The 20,024-nt window shown below is 38.8% G+C and overlaps 1 non-coding gene across 1 annotated transcript; it reads left to right on the top strand.

The window, feature by feature from the left end:
- Positions 1–7,611: 7,611 nt before the first annotated feature.
- TRNAD-GUC (transfer RNA aspartic acid (anticodon GUC)) lies at positions 7,612–7,683 on the top strand. The gene has a single exon. It is a non-coding gene; the product is annotated as a tRNA-Asp (tRNA).
- Positions 7,684–20,024: the final 12,341 nt, after the last annotated feature.

Below are 20,024 nucleotides of genomic sequence, written 5' to 3'. Positions count from 1 at the left end.
AAGAATCGAGCTCTTGTCTCTAACACTGCTGTCTTGTTACACTGCATATTTTTCTTTTTTCTCTCTTCCTCCTGCAAAATGACAGTCTTGCACTTAATGACTTGGAAAAATAGCAAGTGTAAAAGGAAGTCCATGTAGAAGGGCTCTGGTCTTGGATATCCATTCCCTACATACAGTAGGCAATAACAGCTGTATAGAGGCATGCAAAAGGAATTTTTGAATTTTACCCATGATGTGGAAAAACCAAATGAACGGTTAATTAGTCAAATGCTCACACATGTTTTGGACCCTGATGGAGACATACTACTGGTTACAGTTACAGTTGTTTTGACTACTGTGGAAAGTGATTTAAAAAAAAAAAAAGAAAACACATTAAGAATACAAAAGCAAATGTCACCAAAGTGAAGTTTAGCATCTTAGTCCCTTGGTCATGGGGCTTCCAGGTACCCTTTCAGAGCAGATGAAATAGTACTAAACAGAGCAATTACAGCTAAACCGTGCCTAGAGTACTTTATAGGAACTGAAGAGGAAAGGATGTGCAGACTATTTGGCTGTTTGGAACTCTTGTAATTTGATGTAATATGTCCGTTTTGCAATCTTTTGGACGAAGAAAAAGGCAGGATTTTATTAGTGCATCCAGTTAAAAGGGAGGAGATAAAAGGTGATGACTTCAAGCTTTGAAATTACCACTTACCTGTCATCACAGGTCTTTCCGCTATTAAGACTGGCAAAAGAGGAAATTGAAATCTTGTTCTTAAGTCACGTGTTTATTTTAAATATTATTAAATTAATTCTGGTGTTGTCAAGTAACACTGGCTCCTGTAGCCCTGGCCTATCCAGCGCCTTTTGAAGGAAGAAAAATTCTCAAACTTCTCAAACTCAACTGCACTAGTTGGGACCTGAAACAGTGATTTGCTGTCTTTGGATAAAAGGAAGATGTCAGTCTCTGGGCTTTTAATTCTAGGTCTGTTACTAGTGTTCCATAGGAACAGGTAGGCTCAAAACTCAAATGTAGTAGCTCAAAGTCATAGTTCCTAATTAGGTAACATGTAGCTGAGCAGCCAGTGTGCCTCAGCCATGGGAAGTCCCAGGGAATTAAAAGCTCCAAAGTATTTTCTACAAATCAGTTACTTCCTTTGGAATAGAAAGAAGAAAGAAGGGGGCAGAACCTCAGCACTCCATTGTATCTTGTGGATAGATGACACAGTGATATATGAGACCAGCCTTGCTTTTGCTATTATAAATTCCCAGCAGCCACAGGGAACTGGAATGTGCTCTCCGCAGACAGGCAGGCTGCCCACACTCGAGGCTATGAAGGATTGCGCCCACAGTGGTGGTTCTGCTATAGAACTGCTCCAGTTCTCTTTTGTCTCAAAATATTTTCTTTATGCATCAGAAAAAAAAAAAATTGTAAATAAAAGCTGAGCTGGGCTACAGTAAAAAAGTGTGCTTTTAAAAGATGATCCAATGACCCTATTACTTTAAATTTAAGAAGAAGACTTTAGGTGGGAAGATCTTGACTGATGATTCAAGGTGTGTATGAGTAGGGGTAAGTAATAAGATCCATAAAGGAATAAAGAAGGAAAAAATGAAAAGGAAATTAAAGGTGAGATTTGGAAGACACGTTGGGAGTGATGGAAGAAACAGGTCTTGGAAATGGAGAGGATGGTAGGAAAGGGAACAAGGGATTGTGGAGAAAGGAAAAATAAGAAAAAAACCCAAGCCAAAAGAAAAAAAAAACCTTGAAAGATTCACAAGCTTCTCTGGAACAAGTAACAAAATTTAGATTCTAACTGCCTAGAAACAGTGATGATAATTTATGATGTGTGGTACGGAATTGGGATGCTAGAAGTGGAATTGGCTGTACTAAGAATCACCTTCTGTAGATGCTTTCATCTTCACTGAGAAATTTAGATTTTTCTTCTCTATCCTGCTCTTGCTATTATTTACATTTTTTCTTACATCACTCAAATGTTATTTTGCTTTATTTGTGCCTCATCAGACTTTTCCTCTGCTTGTATCATTTACAGTTGTCACTGAAGATGGTTAGGTATAGTCTAGCAATTCTGGTGAAGAGCCTAGGAAAATACAACTTGACTCTAAAATATCTATTTTTTTTCTGAAATGAAAAAGATTTAAGGAAGTGGTGAATAATGTAATAAATCATGAGCTATTAACAAGACTGTTTTACTGTCAAAGTCCCCGTTAGACACACATACCATTAACAAGATTGGTAAATTAAGAACTGTGTAAACTGAGATGTTACTTTCCTTCAGTGGAAAAGAAAGAAAGATATGCACTGAAGCCAGCTTGAAATTGGCAATGCATAATGCATCATGTAATAATTATTATACACAAAGCTGCTCTGAAACAAATCTAGTTTGGTTAGCTTGTCATGTGGAGTGACTGACTGTACTTCAACAGCCCTTGCCTTAAAAGGGAAGCATGTGGTAAGATGCTTTGCTCTTATTTCAGGCTAATATTTCAAGGATGTGAGCTGGTGCCAGACTAGATTTTGGTAAATCCTCTTTATTAAATAAAATGTGGGATATATGTTTTATCCCTTGAGCAAGCTGTCCTTCAAAAGTTCCAGGTTCTCTCTGGTAGTACTCTTTTATAGAACACTATTTGGAGCCAAAGTGCTTCTCTGCCCCATGGACCTTTTGGTTTGGGAAGCTCAGGTGTCAAGCATGGGCACCACCGGTGATCCAGCAGCATGTCCCAGGGAGCAGAGTGTTATTTCCACTGCCGGGTCCTTTCATCTTTGATAGCTCTGTTCTGTGTAAACTTCCTCCCTGCCAATGTATAGTCTCTGAAACCTACTGTAACAAAGAAGAACATTTGTAGGAGTTGAGCAAAATTGGTTTGGTTTGAACTTTCAGAATTTCTGAAAGAACTTTAAATAGTTTAATCTTTATCACTTGCTTAGAGGGTGTATATCTTAAAATCTGCTGTGAAATTCCAGAGGCAAATGCCACAGATTTATGTCCCAGTCTTCCACTCATCACTTTGAAAATGAAATCCTAACACTGTAATTTTGTTTTCATCACAGCATATTGGTGACATTTACTGAGCATAAGGCTACAGTGACATTTATTACTGACAGTTATAGCCAGTGAGTGGTGTGGAAGTTGGTAATATTTTTTGCTTAGTAGAGGGATGCGTTGTTATGGTGATAGAGCTAGTCTGTGATTTAATCCAGAATTAATTAATGATGAACAATACTGCAAATATTTTCTGTTTCACATACTATTGGCGCAGATGGGTGGGGTAGTCTTGGGAAGAGGGTGAGGAAGGAGGCAATCCTACCCTTAATTTCAAGATCTGTATCACTGTTGTACTGTCAACCGAGTCTCACCTCTACTTCTCTAGTTTAATGGAATTGTACTGTACAAGGGCAGATGCTTTTAACATAAGAAAAGGAGGACTATTTCCCAGGGGCAGGGCCAAGACCTGTGAAGTTCTCCAGCTGATCCATCTCTTAGACTAGGTTCTTGCCCTAAGACAAACAAGGCAATGTGTTAGGATCAAAAAGGATTGTTTTGATATAAGGGAGGGAACTTGACATAGCAGGTGCTTGCAATGTTGTGTAGAGAATTGTTGGAAGATGCTCAGACACTTCAAGGATGAAAGCAAAGAATGCCAGATAAAGGACAGTTAGGTGATTTAAAGGCTGTTATGGGGTCAGTTTGCAAACAGTATTTTCTTGAATATAAAAATCTTGATAAATAAAGAATTATTTTAGTGTAGTTTTGTGGAATGGAGAAGAAAAATGAATAGTCAGCATTTTGGCAGAAAAAATGGAAAAACTGAGATATATGTTGATAGAAGGCACAGTCAAATGCTCAGAACCACTCACTATTTTTTTTTTCCTTTTTGATTTATTCAACTTTAAAGTGTAAGTTTTAGGAACCAGACTTTATCAGCTGAGATTTATACCTCAAATAACTTCATTGAAGGCAAATGCATAGCTGCATAGCAGAGGTCATGAATCTCCCACCTAAAAAACTGAGTGGTCTTACAAGTGAGATCTCCCCTCTGCTGCACATGTCTGTGCTTCCCCTTGTGCATGGTGCTTTTTGGCTAACCAAGTTCAAAAGGAGATCAGCAGGAAATAGTGAAGAAGCTCATGTAGCCCAAAAATGTGTTAAAATAGGGCTAAAAGAAGAGAGAAATGCCAAAAAAGTATGAGAGTCCTTGGAAATTTTAGGAGACTGTTAGGAGAAGTTGAGGATTGCAGTCTCTGAGGAATATAAAGCGGGAAGAGGAAGGAGTTGCGAACCACTTAGTCTGGAACTCTCACTAAAAGAAGAGACATCTGTACCTGGGCGCATAGACTTGGCATTTGTGTGCTTTCTTGGAGAGCATCCTACTGAAAGAAGGACATGGTCCCTACTGACGACTCTGTGGGAATGCTATCTTCTCCCCTGCCCTTTCACAGATGGAAAATAAAGCTGCCATTGGTAGCACTGGACCCCAGGCGAGCTGTGAACTCTGCAACAAACAGCTATTAAGAAGGTCCCTACCCTCAGGGCTCTGCACCTGAAATGAAGAATGAGAGAGAAACAGAGGGTGAAATGAGGTACAGCACTTGTCCTGTATTTCTGAGATAGATCTGGGGAACAGCTCATGTTCTTTTCTTCTGCAGGTGCCTGGCCTGTGGGTCAGGAGATCTTATTGCACTGGCCTGTGCGGAGTGGGAATATTGGGCTAAATGAGATTACAGAGTAAGAGAGGCTGTGGGAAGAAGAAGCAGCTTTATGGCTTAGTGGTTGCTTGGAAGTTGCACAAGTCCAACATGAGCTCTTATTATGGGCTAGTAGCAGAAAATCATAGGATAGTGGAATGTATTAGGCAATCTGTCAGTGGGAGAGTGAATGCCTCTGGAGTATAGGAAGGTTTTGTAAGAGACACACCCGTGGATCCTGGGTAGTAGCACACAGCAGAACATCACCCCTGTGGGTGCTGCTAATAGGTTTAAGTCTTGTCCCATCACAGACTGCACTTTCAGGTGCAGCTCTGACTAGTAAAATGTTGGTCCCCATCCTCGTGCTTTGGAAGGCATTGCTTAGGCTATGGCAGCAGTTATTAGGCACAGCTGTAAGAGTTCAGTGTGGTGACTTCTCACAGCTCCGGTAGGAAGTGAAAAGGGCAGGTCATTCCAAGGGACTATAATCCCTATTGAGGCACCATGAAATGGTATCTTCTTTAGAATGTTTTAGTTCAGAAAGTCATTGTGTGTTCATTGTGCTGGGTAGGGTTGTTGTTATTGTCCACTCTGGAGGGATTCTGACATGGGGCTGACTGAAGGTGGGAAGGTGACTGGGAAGGTGGAGGGAGAGGAGAGGATTTAAGGTCTGCCTGTAACTCTCCTTGCTGTTCAATGCAGTATGAAATCCTAAGGCTGTTTGGTTTTGTTGATGCTTCAATTTGAAGTACAGAAACGTGCATAGTGTAAGATAAGCATGCCAAGACCTTTAAACAAATAAAATAACCTGGCTTGTTGTGTTGCATATGTGATGTCTGTCTTCTCACAATTTGTTTTGGTTTTTGATCTCACTGAATGAAGCTAAAAGATAAATACGCAGAGGGAGAAATGAAGTAAGGACACTGGGAAACTGAGCAGAACAGGAACAGGTTTACCTACCTTGCCTATGGTCTTCCTGTTATTGGATTCTGATAGAGCAGGAGGATTTGGGGCTTTTTTGCCTCTCAGGAGGTTAAGATTACTGATTGTTTTTTCTCATGGTTTCTGATTCCATTGTCTGCAGTTTAGATACTGTAAACTGCTGGTTCCTGCCCACAAGGATCCTACCAGGTGTAGTCTGCATCTCTTTGGATGGAGTTCTCTTCAATCACTCTTTTGCAAGTTGGATTTTGTACATCTCAAAAAGAATCCTGGACTGAGGTTATAGTGACCAGTAGTTTCAGACTTTCTATTGTAGTTATTTTGCTCAAGCATTTTTCCCTTGAAAGAGATGAAGTAGAATCTGAAGTTTTCTGTTCATTAAAATGAAATTAATGGCTTGATCTTTCTTCCCCTAAGCCAAATTCTATTTCCACTGGAGTTAATAAGAGGTTTTTCTGAGTAGCATGAGAAGATGAAGCACTCTGTTTGCGAAAGCATCATTCATCACTGCAATTTGAGGATCAGAGACCGCTGCCATGTACCAGAGTGAAAGTAAATGGATTAACACTTGCTGAGCTTAAAGCCTAAATCTTTTAACCTTATTATGCTAAAATGCATGCAGTCCTCATTCCTCATAAATCCAGTAATCCTTGTTGTGGTTTTCTGTGTGCTCAGTGAATGGATACATCATCATGTTAACCATGTTACAATGATAATTCAAATGACAGTGCTGCTTCTGGTAACAAATATCTCTGTAGAGGCATTATAAAAGATACAGGCTTTTATAATTGCAATGCAGAAGAGCACTTTCCTAAGTCATCTGGGCAAGTAGTTAATTAGCTTAACCATAAAGGTTAACTTGACAAAATTCTGTGGAAAAGCAATCTGAGGAATATATTGGGAGCTAGTGACTTCAGAGATTTTGTCCCAGGGATGACAATTCTATAGTCAGGTGTATGTTTGTGTGCTTCCCTTCAGCAACCCTACAGAAAAAATATATTCCCGTGTTTTAAACTATTAACCTTTCCCCTATTTGTAAAGACCTTGGGTGGCTGAGTTTACAAGAGAAGAGGAAACAGTTAGGAAAACAAGCTAAGCTTATTTTTCGAATGTAACAAAAAATTAGAACTGTTGTCTGCAGTTTTACCAAAGGCTCTCATGTGTCTGTTTATGTGAGATTCTCCAAACTTGTGTGGTTTCAGTGGAACGAAAAAGGACTCAAGATTTTCAGATTTCTTTCAGCCAAAGAATACATTAGACATCCACAGGGGCAGGGGAGCAAGCCATGAAAAATAAGCTTCTGTGAGGCTTGGAAGCCTGACATAATTTTTCCTTGTCAGAACCTTTGGGCTGAATTCTGCCTTGCTTGCACTCAGTAGAATCCCATTGATTTTTTTGTTAAGATGCTTCCAGTGTGAGCCACATCAGAGTATGATCACTTTACTTTCAAGTTGGCAGTAGAAATACTCAAGACTGAAGAAACTGGAGATACTATGGTTATGAATGTGTGTGTTACAGATACTTCAGGAACTGCTACATTTCATCAAGTCTGCTTAGGGAATAAGAAAATGAATTCCATTATTTTAAGGAAAATGCCAGATGTTGTCATAATATGTCACACACTTCTGTCAGTGAAATGTTTTTTAACAACAGTACTAATGTGTGGTATTATACTGATGTTGTACAAATAACTAGATGTCAACCTCCATATCCTCAGCAAACTTCTTTAAAATCTGTGTGTCTGCTTAGATATTAAAGTTATTAAATATATATATATTATTTAAAAAAGAAAGCGGAAATACAGATTTGCTGAGGAAGCAGTGTTACAGCGTTCTCTTGGTTTGAATCAGCAGGGTGAAATTCAGAAAACCAGAACGAGGCAGGGAATCATTTTTATCAGAAATGGAAGGACATAAGCATGCCTATTCAAAAGTTACTGCTCTGTGTGTCTATATAAATACATGTACACACATAGCTAGGCTCCCCTGGTGGTCTAGTGGTTAGGATGCGGCGCTGTCACCACTGCGGCCCGGGTTCGATTCCCGGTCAGAGGAGTTCCCCGGGCAGATGGAGCTCGTGAGCCCTGTAAGGCCATCCATCTAAGAGAAGGTCACTCTAAACAAACCTACGTCCCGAGGACTTCGCTGCCACTGTCCGAGCTTCGCTCGGCCCTGGCAGTTGAACCTCAGGATTAAAGGGTGGGCTCAGTTCAGCGCACACTGTGTCTCACCTAAAAAATCCACTGCGCAGGCTCGAAAGGTAATGACCTTTCCCAAATCTTCGTTCGCGAAGACTGGCCATACTACACACATAGCTCCAGAGATTACCAATGTTGGGTATGCAAACACTTTTCCCCTACTCTCATGGTGAGAGAAAACTGCCACCATCATTGCAAATTCAAATTTATATAAATTTGATCATTTGAAAGTTTGTAAAATGGCCATGTGAGCTGCACCAATTTTTATTTCAGAAGAAAATTGACCATAATCTCATAAATGGAACATATGACATTTAAAGCTGTATATATTGTTATACTGGCACATAGAATATATTTAAATACTCAGAATTCATTATTGCAAAAAAGATTCCATCCTGCTTTTTACCATTGTTGTTACAGCCATGGTGCTGGGGGTTGCTCTTACCCAACTGACTTTTCTCCTCTTGAGGATTGAGTACTTGCATAGAAAAGTAGTGCTGTTTATTCAGCTAGTTTGGGTGAAAACTTTCATTTGGAATTACATTTTTGAAAAGTGGTAGTTTGCTGTACTGAGAATATTTTTGGGGGAACTTGGTATAACCCTTACAAATGGCATCGGAGTGTTATTGCTATCACATCATCCAAATGAAAGACTCACGTTTTGATCTGAAGAGCTAGATCTGTGAAAATATTTAGATGTAATACTTGTGTTGGAATCACTAGAAATTGTGGTTTTGTTCCTTTGTGCAGCTGATCCTAACAGAATGGTAGAAAGAAAAGAGGAATTAAAGAGAAGACAAAAGGAGAACATGGGAAGTGAATTGATGAAGAGGCTCAAACCCTCACTTTCCCCGAAACCCTGGCAACTCTTTGCTATCACAGAACCATGCTAGCTCTGCTATGTGTCGGATACTTCATGTTTCACCGTCTTACTTTTGTCAGATAGCGTTGGCTGTGCTTACCTCATTCTCTTGCACTACTTAGTGCATGTTACAATATGTTGTCATTTGTCTTTAACCTTTTCTGTAAGATCCTCAAAGCATTGATTAGTCTTTTCTGCTTTTAGCTTTTCACACAGAACCTGAGGCAATGCAGCCTTTTTCTGTTTCTGCCCAAACCTCTGAATATGGTCCTAGACAATCAGTGAATTAAAAAGAAACGACCCTTTTGATCAGCACTAGAGATACAAATTAATGATCTCAGGTGGAAGTTAACTTTTATTACAAATTCCAAGATTAGTTGTCTATAGCTAAATAGCCAAACCCCATTTTAAGGCCTAATTGTAATTAAAGTGGTCCAGTCCTCTTGATATACTTGTATGTATAGCAGTCATGTTAAGGGTTGCTTTCATGAAACATTTGTATCAAGAAAAACTCCTCATGTGGGAATTTTGTACTTTAGAAGCTATATTAATAATTGTTAATATTTGTTATCTTTTACAAAATAACTTGGTTAATCCTATCTCAGGTAGGTTATAGGAGAAATACTATTCATTTGGGGAAAACAAAAGGGATATCAGAAGTGGAATCAAGGTAAACTTAAAGATCATATTACTAGTTGGTTTTGGCTTGAAAGTTGTAATTTAAGGAAAACCAAGGAGAGACAACCTTAGACTTTGCCTAGATAATTGACAGATCTCAGCAAGTGACATTTTTATTTAATCGAATCAATATAATATGAGAAACCCTTGCTTTGCACATATCTCCCTGGAGATGATCTCTTTACGCTTCATTCCCCTTTGAATTTAATATAAAAAAACTGCACAGGGTGAAGCTAAAGAGATAACACTCAGGCTAGATGGGCTATTTGCATCTTTTGGGTATTTACAGTGAGGTGCATCTGAGGTGCTCATGTAATGTCTTACTTGTGATAAAGCCAAGCTTCCTGATTATTGCCAAGAAAGACTTGCAGTTTTATATTTGTTTTCTTTTTTTAATTATTTTTTCAGCTTTCCAGAATGCACATTTTAATCCCCTTGATACAGTTTCAGAGAGCTGCTAAAACATTTGAACTTCTGCTTTTCTTGATTTGCCTGGCTGTTTCCTTGCTTTTTCTTTTCTTTTTCTTTTTTTTTTTTTTTTTTGAAGAATGTATGTATGTTTTTGGTTGGTCTTCCCCCTGTCCCCTCCAACTCATGTTATTCTAGGTTGGTTAGTTTTTAATTATGGTTTCTTTGTTTGTGCTGCGAGGTTTGTTAAGCAGTGTTTCATAAAAAACAAGACTGTGATCAAGACTCTTCATGGAGGGCTTATGCATTGCTTCTCCTGTAGCTTGTTGACATCTACGTCCATGCTTCAAGTGAATGTATCCGAGCCCTTGTACCTTGTTACCTGTACTTTACTTACACCTTACTAATGCCAGAGTGGAGCTCATCCTCACTTGTGTTCATTTCTGTTATCTCTTATTACCTTGGGCAGAAAGGGAATAGTGAGGGGTCTACTCACTCAAGAGAAGATTCTTATGGAGTCCTGGCTAGAGAACAATTTTGTGGTTTCTGTCCTGCTCATCCTGCCATGTTTCTTCTGGCTCTTCATTGAATCTGGTCACCTGTGTTTTTTCAGATCTCTCTGACAGATTGGAAGATGCTAAGGGGAAAGTGTGTAGGGAACATGATACCACTCCTCAAAATAAAGTTCTCTCAGTTTCATCACTCGGAATTTTAGTGTACATCAACACAAGTGAGACAGCTCATTTTCTCTTGGGAAGATTGTCGTGTTTCTGTATGGTGTTGGCTGAGGGAAAGGGTCTTGAGCTAGGTGTGGGTATCCCAAAATAAAACCCCCACCACAACCCTCTAGGTTTTAGGAGACTGGAGAAATACTGTCACACCAGATTTTGTTAGAAATATTACTTCTGAACTGGAAGCATAACATTTCCATTGTGAAAAGATAGTTTCTCTAGTGAAGGTGACAACAACTTTGGGAACTTTGCTTTCTTGGAGCAGTTCCACCTGTGGGCTATTTTATGATTTCCTTGCAGCTCAGCATGAACTCATCTCAGAGATAGCAGGCCTTTGGAAAATGTGCTGTTCCCATCAGGACCGGTTTATATAATTTCGTATATTATTGAGATGATATTGCACTTAGGGCCTTTACAACCAAGAAGAGTAAGGTTGGGTTGACTATATAGTAACAGAAGGTAGTGGTCTGAAGTCCCTTATAGCTACAGTAAGACATTAATTTGAAAGAAATACCTTCTTCCCCCTCTCCAAATCAAACTCATTCCCTCTGGAAAGAAGGCATATAGTCATGTAACATAAATATCCATTATAGTGTTTTTGTTGTAGACTTGTACAGTCTCTGTGCTCTGTATTGCCACCTATTTTCACATACAGTGGAAAATGGATCATCTGGTGAATTTTTTTATAGCAGTTCTGTTACTTCCCGTTGTCTTGATCTCCTGTGTGTTTCTGAGCACAGTCTGACAGAGTTGGGCAATTTGAAGCAATAATGATGGGTAATTATTGGCACTCTCATCATCAGACATAAGTGATCTTGTCAAGATCATGCCTCCTCTGTTACTTCTCTTACAAATACTCTGTTCTTTTTATTGTTCTATATACTGGAAATTTTTATGTGATTCTGTATGCCACCTTATTTTCCTGATTTATCTTTCGTATTTATCCTTAAAACTTTTCAGATTGCAGACTTCTGTGCATATATCAAATTATAGGAATTAAACAAGTTTACTTTGTTAAAAAAAATAAAATTGCTGAAAGCTAAAAATTTGCCATTAAAAGGTTGTGGTTTTTTTTGTCCTGAACTTTTAGCTGGAAAACAAGTATTTTTTTTCTTGGAATAAGACTTGAATTAGAAGGAAATATTGAGTTTGAACCACTAAAAATGTGTTGGTCTGCCTGATTTGATACATAAATTCAGTGCCTTGAGGGAGTGTAGTTTGGAGCTTGCCTCTACCATCTTTCTCTTCGTAGTTTAGGGACCACAGAGAAGAATACAGGCATGGGGTCCTTCAACTGCAATATGCCTATCCAGGGCAAAACAGAGTTCCCTTCAGGGGAGAATTCAAACTGTGCCCCTTTTAGGGGGACACTGAGGATTTGACGGCGTGTTATCTGTGTTTCTGTTGCCAGTTGGTGAATTTTTCCTTTTCTCTTCTGGAATTCACTGATAGCTTAATGAACATTAAAAGGTTTCTGGATTTTAATCAGGAGGCAGTTAACTTCCCAAGTATTTCCTCCCCACTTTCATAGTTTTTGAAAGACTTTCTATTCCTCTTTCATCACCCTGAAGACAAATGGTTTTGTGGCCTACTTGAACAATACCGGACCTTCCAGAAGGAGGACCTCTATTTGCCAAGAAGTCTAGCATGTAGGACACAGCTGTAGGTCCATTTTTTTGGTTCCGCACTTTCAACCACAAAATCAGCAGTGGTTTTCTGCAGCATGAAGCCTTAAGCAACTTTTCGGCTGATGGAGGGCGGTGCTATCTGCTGTGTGGTGCGTGCTTTCAGCTCAGAAAAGAAGTAGAGTCCACAGCAGGACAAAGGTTTAAGCTGGGGAGAAAAGTACTGGGTAGGTTTTTGCAACCTGTGCTGTTAGTGGCTCTTCTGACAAGATACAATATAGGGGCCAGACCACAGAGTGAGCAGAAAGGAAGAACTATGCATGAAAAGATTATTTGGTTTGACTTCCCCTGTGTCTTTTTCCCTACCCAGATGCTTTAACAGGAATTTATGTGCTGCTTGCATTTCAATTGCACGTGACTACGTGTTTGGTTTTTTTTAATGTGGTGTTTCCACAACTATGTGCTGAATTCCCACACTGAGGTGTAATTTTTTAAAAATTTTCTTTTATTTTTAATCTATTTATGTGTAAAATTCATCTTCGGTTTTCAGTCCTTACCTTACTGAAGTTCGAATTTGAAAGCTTATCTTCTCTTGTCTATCTTTCTATGAGCAGGGAAGCAATGGTCAGCAGAATCTTGCACCAAGTATTATAGTGTCAATAACAACTTGTAAGCAGTAGATGGCACAGGAGAGGTGCGAATGAATCGAGAACAGCCACTTCTTCCAAGTTTCTGCCTGTATCTTTAAACAGTTTAAGAATACAAATAACCAAATTAGGAAGGTTTGTATCTAGCCTATGTAGAGTGGCTGTTATGCTTGTTAACTTGATCTTTTATCCTAGATTAACTGAAGTCTTTGAATTGTAAGGATAATACCTTTTCACGGTGGGATATTTAGAAAATGAGTTTTCTCTTTACATTGTACCGTCTGCTAAGTGAAAACTAGACCCTGTATATGCATGTAATAAAAGTTAAAGGAATCATATGTTTATGCACTTTCCACCTTTCATGATTTTCCCAGTGAATACATACTGAATTCTTGTAGCTGTTACATCAGGAAACAAATCTCAGGAGCATAAACTTTACACTACTTTGTGCTTTGTAGCTCCCAAGGTTATGATCAAAAGTGTTTCTCAGTTCATATGCCGTATAACGTACGTCCCAGGAAGTTATTTGGTATTTGCTAAAGACACAAATGCTTGTTTTATTTCCTTTGATTGAAGAGTGAAAAGTTACAAGGCTCCAGGTACTGGGCTAGTGATCACAAAAATACCCCCATCTGTTTCTTACAGCAGATTTCTAATTTTTTTTTTTTTTTGCCTTTTCATTTTTGCAGTGGAAAAGCTTCAGGAAGGTCCTGGAAGGGAGAGGCCACAAGGGAGCATGGTCTGTCAGTTTGTGAAGGGTCAGAAGCAGGGAACTCATCTAACTTCTGCCACTGACTTGATGTGTGACCTTGGGCAAACCACATTTCCTCTGTGGGACTCGCTCCTCCTTGCCTTGCACTGTGTGTCATTTAAAATAGTGTAAAATGCTGCTGTTCTGATTTAATACCTTTTCTATCTGTTTGCTGTGTTGCGTGGGTATAGAGAAGAGTCAGATCCTATTTGTTTTCTCTCATTTATATCTTGTGGACATTATTTCTTTCTGCTTTTTGTCTTCCTATGCACAAGTTAACTTGAGAACACAGGAAGCTTTCTCATCTCCACTGCGTTTCTAAAGTTAAACAGATATCAGTTCTTCTGTGCTATGTAATGGCCTTAAGTTTCTCAGAAGTTTGCAGCAAAAAATGTATTTTATGTGTGTGATGGAATACAGAAACCAGTCACAACATTTCAAATTTCTTGCGTACAAAAAGAAACTTAAGAAAAGCCCAACTCTAAACCAAACAAATCAAAACACTCTCTTCCCCCCCCAGATGCTAGCAGAGGAATCATGAAGGAGAGGGAAAGATATGTCCAGACTTTACAGAGGTTTAAAATGGGCTCTGTTTTCTTCTGTCAGTGGAATACTTAGACTAATCTGTAAATAGCATCTGTTTATCATTAATTGCTGTGACTCTGTGATCCTACCTCCCACTAGTACTTCCATGAAAAATAAGATGCTCTTGGCCAAACAAGATTCCATGGGAGAGGAGGGGGAAAGTAAACAATTAGCAATGGGGTAGGGCACCAGTATTAAAAAAAAAATGTAAACAATAATGGAAAAGAATGTCCTGAAATTCTGTATAAGAGCAAATCAGTTGTTGTAGCAGAAACTGATTAAAGGCTATATAGTAATTCTAATATTGTAGATTGTTTTCCAAATGTCATTTTAAATGGTAATACAGGCAAAACAAGGGTGAGATTCCTCTTTGTGGCAGATGGAAAGTGCTGACTTGTTTGAGGGAATCTGTCTGTCTGGTAGCAGAAACAGTCGCCTACCCCATGTTAGCGAAGACAGGGCTGGTTTCCTTGCTTCCTTACATGTTGTCCTGCTTCTGTAGGGCTCATGCTTTTGAGTTGTGAGCCTTGACCATATTGCTGTATTTGGTTGAAACACAGTTAATATAGAACATGGTAGATGTTTTGATTATGTCAAAATAGTAATAACAATTGGTATGCTGTAACACTGGTTTCTACACAATTGTATTTATAGCATCAAGTGACCAAGCATATTTTGAAAAAAAGACTTTCAGAATGAACTTTATGCAGTTGACTGACAGGTTTTTTTTCATGCCTTTTTTTTTATTTTTTGAACACTGGCCAAAAAAAAGGGAGCTAGGTAAGAATAACCCTCAGACTTTTATTTAAGTCATGATGGAGTATTAGGAAAAATCATCATCATCATCATCATGGCTAGGCTTCGCGAACGAAGATTTGGGAAGGCTCTATCCACATTTGCCACAGGCACGCTGGTGGCTTATGAGGCCAATACGTGACAGACATATCTGTCATTAGGAAAAATACAGGGAATCAAATTCCTGAATGAGATTCACTGATAAGTTCTTTCATTTTCCTCATGTGTTATTTCACCGATACTAAGGGAAGATAATTGGCCAAGTCCAATAATTCAAAATAGTCCCAAGTGTACCATAGTTAAAGACACAGAATGATTTAAACATTCCTAGTTGAAGTGCTGTGACTGTAGCCTCTTTTTGGATATATATAGTCCACTACAGGTTGATTTTTGTCTTGTGTCTAGTAGCTTTAATGCTGATCAGGTAGTGTTATCCTGAACTAAATCTGTTAAAAGAGAGTCCGGAGAGCCAGTCCTAATTTCATACACTAATTTCTTACAATTGTTCCACTGCTTTCCTGCATACTACGTCTATTTCCTTTTATGTAATGCCCCGAAGAAAAGATACAAGATACAAGGACTCCCTGAAACAACATCTCAGCCTTGGCCATATTGACCACCATAACTGGTCTACTCTGGCCTCCAATCGGGAGGTCTGGAGACACACCATCTATAACGCAGCTGCTGCTTTTGAGAAAGCACGCAGGATCACCCTGGAAGAGAAAAGGCACCACAGAAAGAATCGTGCCTTGCAGAATATACCACCTAAGGAGTCTTTCTGTTGTGCCTTTTGCAACCGGACGTGTCTATCTCGTATTGACCTTTTTAGCCACCAACGCACTTGCAACAAATGTGGGTAGAGCCCTTCCCAAATCTTCGTTCACGAAGCCCAGCCATGAGATGACAATGCCCCCACATCACCATTAATAGCCTAGGGTCAAAATCCGGGTTCTGGGAAATTTAGATTGACTCAAACTATCAGCTCTGAAGGGGAATAGCATGCAAGTGAAAGTTGTGTTTTGACTCTTTCTATTTTGTCCCTACAGCCCTTTTCATCAGCAAACTTCGAAGAAAGTTGAAACTTATAGAGAACTTCATCTGATGTGTATGTGGTGACGCAAAGTGAGATGGTACCTGTTATCTATGACAGTGGTGGAAACAGACCACAGTTCTCTTGGCTCAGCAATGGTGGTTCTAAGGTCCCATGACGGACAATGCTGGGTCAGACCAAGAATTCCCCCATCTACTGTGCTGTTCCTGACTGGCTTTCTGTGTACTTAAGGAAAGACAAAATAAGTTCTGTCTTCACCAGCCCAGTTTCACCCAACTTCTGTTTAGTGACTTTTTACCGACTTACTGACTTAAAGATCCTGTCTGGTTCTTTATATTTTGTAACTACCAACAGACCAATTATCTGTGAATTGTTTGTCTCCCCTTTGAGTCTATTTGCATATTTAGCTTTTCCACTGTCCTGTGGCAGAGTTCCACAATTTGCGCTGTCTGAAAAGTGGTTTATTCTTTCTGTCTTAACCCAGGTCTGTGGGTAATTACATGAAATGCCCCCGACTTCTCATTTTGAGGAGAAAGTGAGTAATTGCACCCTATGACTTTCTCTGCACCATTTTTACAGACTTGTGACATGATCAAGCAAAGAGCTGTCTGTATTCCATACTATTGAGTCATTCTTTTTTATAGCCTCTGCTCTGGTGGGTGAAGCTGTTTTGTATCTCTGATTCACAAGGCCACATTTTTCTATGCTTTTTGAACTAGATGAAGTAACCAAGGTGACTCCAGGTTTGACTAGGTGTTTAAGAATGGTTTAATTCAGAGCCCATTATTAAGGGCATGTGCATTAATTTGCAGTTCTCTAGCATGCAACCTAGGATTGTGCGCTTTTTTTCTGGCACTCTTCTCAGTTAGCTTTAGTTCTAGAGAATATTGATTTTATTTATTTTGTTAATATGCTTGTCTGTAATGTGCAAACCTCACTGTTTTCCCCGTAATTGTTACCATATTGAGTGATTAAAATCTCAGTTGCTTCCACAAGGAAGTTCTACAATTTACCTCTACAGCTGTTATGAAATATGAGCATTTATACCTGTTGTTTTCCTTACTGTTTTATCAGGAATTAGTCTGGGAGAGTATGTTCTCTCTTGTTTCATGGCCTTTGGTGTAAAGTTTGTAAAAACAAACAAACAAACAAGCACCTTCCTGGAAATTAATAATTCTATCTACTGTGTGATCCTTGCACACATGTTCATATTTCCTTGAAAAAACTCAAGAGTTTATTTTGAATATTCCACAATATATCATATTTGTTCATTATTGTTTATTCTTTGTTACAGTTTCCATAAATACAGTATGGAAGTCAGACTTACTAGACTGTAAGTCATAATGTTCCTCTGGTCTGTTACTGAAGATAAATGTCCTTGAATTCTTGACTGAGCTTGTGTGGTACAGGCCTTGGAAAAGGAAACTCTCACTCCACCTGGTCAATATAATTCAGCTTTGAAGTAGTGTAAAATTGGGTATGGTTTCAAAGGTTTTTTGTTTTCTCAATCCTGCTGTTCTGGGTTTAGTACCAAACTTATGTTGACTTTCATCAAAAGCAGCAGTATTAGAACTCCCAACTTATTTCACCAAAGCCATTTATGTTAGTACTTGAAAAGTGTTGTGATACAGAGGGACTGATGTGTTCTTTTGTCAGAGAGCCCAAAAATGAAGGTACTTCTTGGACTAATTTTAAATGAAAGTAATACTTTTTTGCTGGAATGAGTTTTGAATAAGGGCAGGTAAGCTAGAAAGTTACAATATTGTATCTGTTCACATAATCACGAGAATGAAAAATACCATGGATGATAATAGAAGTGGAGCACATAAAAATAAATGAAATTTTTTTTTTTACTTGGTTGAAAAAGCAATTTGCTTTTGCTTGTCCTCCCTTTGGCTGTAGATGAGAGACATTGCTAAAAACGCTTCATTATCTGTGAGCTAGTAAAGCTTTTCTTTCATCAAATAACACTCACTTGATGGCGGAAAAAATATTTCCCTACTTTGAAGAAGATGGCAACATACTGTCATACGGCTTTGGAAAGTGACAGTGCGAACATAATGCGTTTTTCTTTGTGTAACTTACTCTCTGTAACATGAGCAGCATTTGAAACAAATAGTTCTGAGTGTGTTTATGCAGACAAATTCAATTCTTTGGATGCCAAATCAGAGGCAGCAATTAGGGATATTAGCCAGAGGTGCTACAAATATGCAGAGTACATTGGTTTGGAGTGTTTTTGGAGGCTAGGGGAGTAAAATGATTCTGGCAGGGGTGAGCTCAGGCATGGGGGAATAAGAAGTTCTGTGATGTGTAACTTGCAGTACAGCCGTTTATTACACTGGCTATAGCCAAGACACTTCCATCAGATGATAGTCAAGCCTTTTTCTTGGCCATCCTCGCTCTCTGTCCTTGTATTCACGTATAATCAGAAAGTTTTATTACAGCTTTGTAATGAGTTCATTAAGTTCCTGTTCTGGAGCCTTATACCTGTCAGCACATAACAGAAGTTGCTCAATTAAAAATCTTTACTAAGGGGTGTGGAAGTGTAGAAGGATCTAAACATGCCAGGCTTGACTTGCAAGAGCTGACTGTCAAAGAAAGAAGAAAGAGCTTATATTTTTATAAAACAAATCCTTCTCAACCAACCAAAACAAAAAAAATCACTTGAGCTGTTATTGTGATGAAACAAGCACTTTTGGCATTTGCTCAATACAGAGTACAAAAGATTGATAATCACTTTGTCTTCCATTCATGTTTTCTGCTTGAAAATGTAGAGTCACTGGAGATATGTAAGGCAGTCCTGGATCTTTTAACGTATTGTGAAAGGCATCTTTTTTGGGTCACCAGATTTTTACAGAGAAATCAAACTGTCACAATAACTAAATATCTCAGAAGGAAACTTCTGAGGTTTTTGTTTCTTGTTTTCCTCTGTGCTGGAGTTTCTTAATTTGGTGACTTCTAAATAGTTGTGTATGCTTAGAATCTGTCAAGTCCAAACTTATTTTCAAATAACAGAATACTGTAACATGTGTGCTATGAGAAACTTTGTTCTAGTCACATGAAAGTGCATAGAAATGAAACAGTTGTACTAACTTCTCTGCTGTTGTTGCTATTTAAGAAAACTTAATTTTCTTATCTGATGTCGGTCTAGGTAGGACTGTGGTTCCACGTGGATCTTGAAGATAGTGATATTTTTCAGAAGCACACTTTGTAATGTCTGTGGCCAAACTGCAGGAGGGATGAAAATTCTAAAATCCTTCTGCAGTCAGGTCTTGACTTTCTAGAGTGGGCAAACTAAGATTTATCATCTTATGGGGTAGTTTGAATAAACAGAAGGAAAACAAAACAGTCCAATTAGAACAAAAAATGTCACTAACCTTTGAATCAGAAATTAGCAGGTCCCATTATTGTGTTACCTCTCAAGGAATTGTGTTCCCGAGGTATCTCGAGGTATTGATTTTCAGTCTACCTGGCTTCCTAGAAGGAACAACCTTCTCTCCTTCCTCTTGGCTGAATCCCCACTGAAGGCTTTCAGCTGTTAATCCTGGGCTACTCGAAATTAGTATATTCAATATGGCTGGTCAGAGTACCTAATGATTTTTTCTGCCTGAGACCAGCATGGACTTATTTTTGGATCTCATCTCTTTAGGCAGGAGAGCACTGCTCATATCCCCAGAGAGGGCTTGCATAGCTAAGATGAATAGTTCTGCAGCTGACTGGGAAGATAAGCACATGTGTACATCAGAATGTGTGTATGTACATATGGATGTGATATGTATGTTAGCTGCCAGCGCAGAAAGTGAAACGTAGAGAGCTGTGTTCTCAGTTTTGGTCTTTCATGGAACAGATTTTCAGGGGAAAATGTATAAAATAACTCCATTTTCTAATCTAGTTTGATGAGTTAGCAGGAGTGGACTTGCTTAATTATTGTGAGTTTGGAAGCATCCCTATCTTGTGTTATTCAGTGTGAAAAACATTCTGAATTATCTGATGAAGTTGTGGTTATATTAAAATTTCAGCTTTTAATTTAAAGGGGGTGTGGAGGCTACGACCTGCTGTTGTTTG

This window comes from Pseudopipra pipra, chromosome 4, assembly GCF_036250125.1.
Source record: "Pseudopipra pipra isolate bDixPip1 chromosome 4, bDixPip1.hap1, whole genome shotgun sequence".
Taxonomy (NCBI): domain Eukaryota; kingdom Metazoa; phylum Chordata; class Aves; order Passeriformes; family Pipridae; genus Pseudopipra; species Pseudopipra pipra.
The sequence above is the reverse complement of the archived record's forward strand: the minus strand, read 5'-3'. Positions and strand labels throughout refer to the sequence as shown.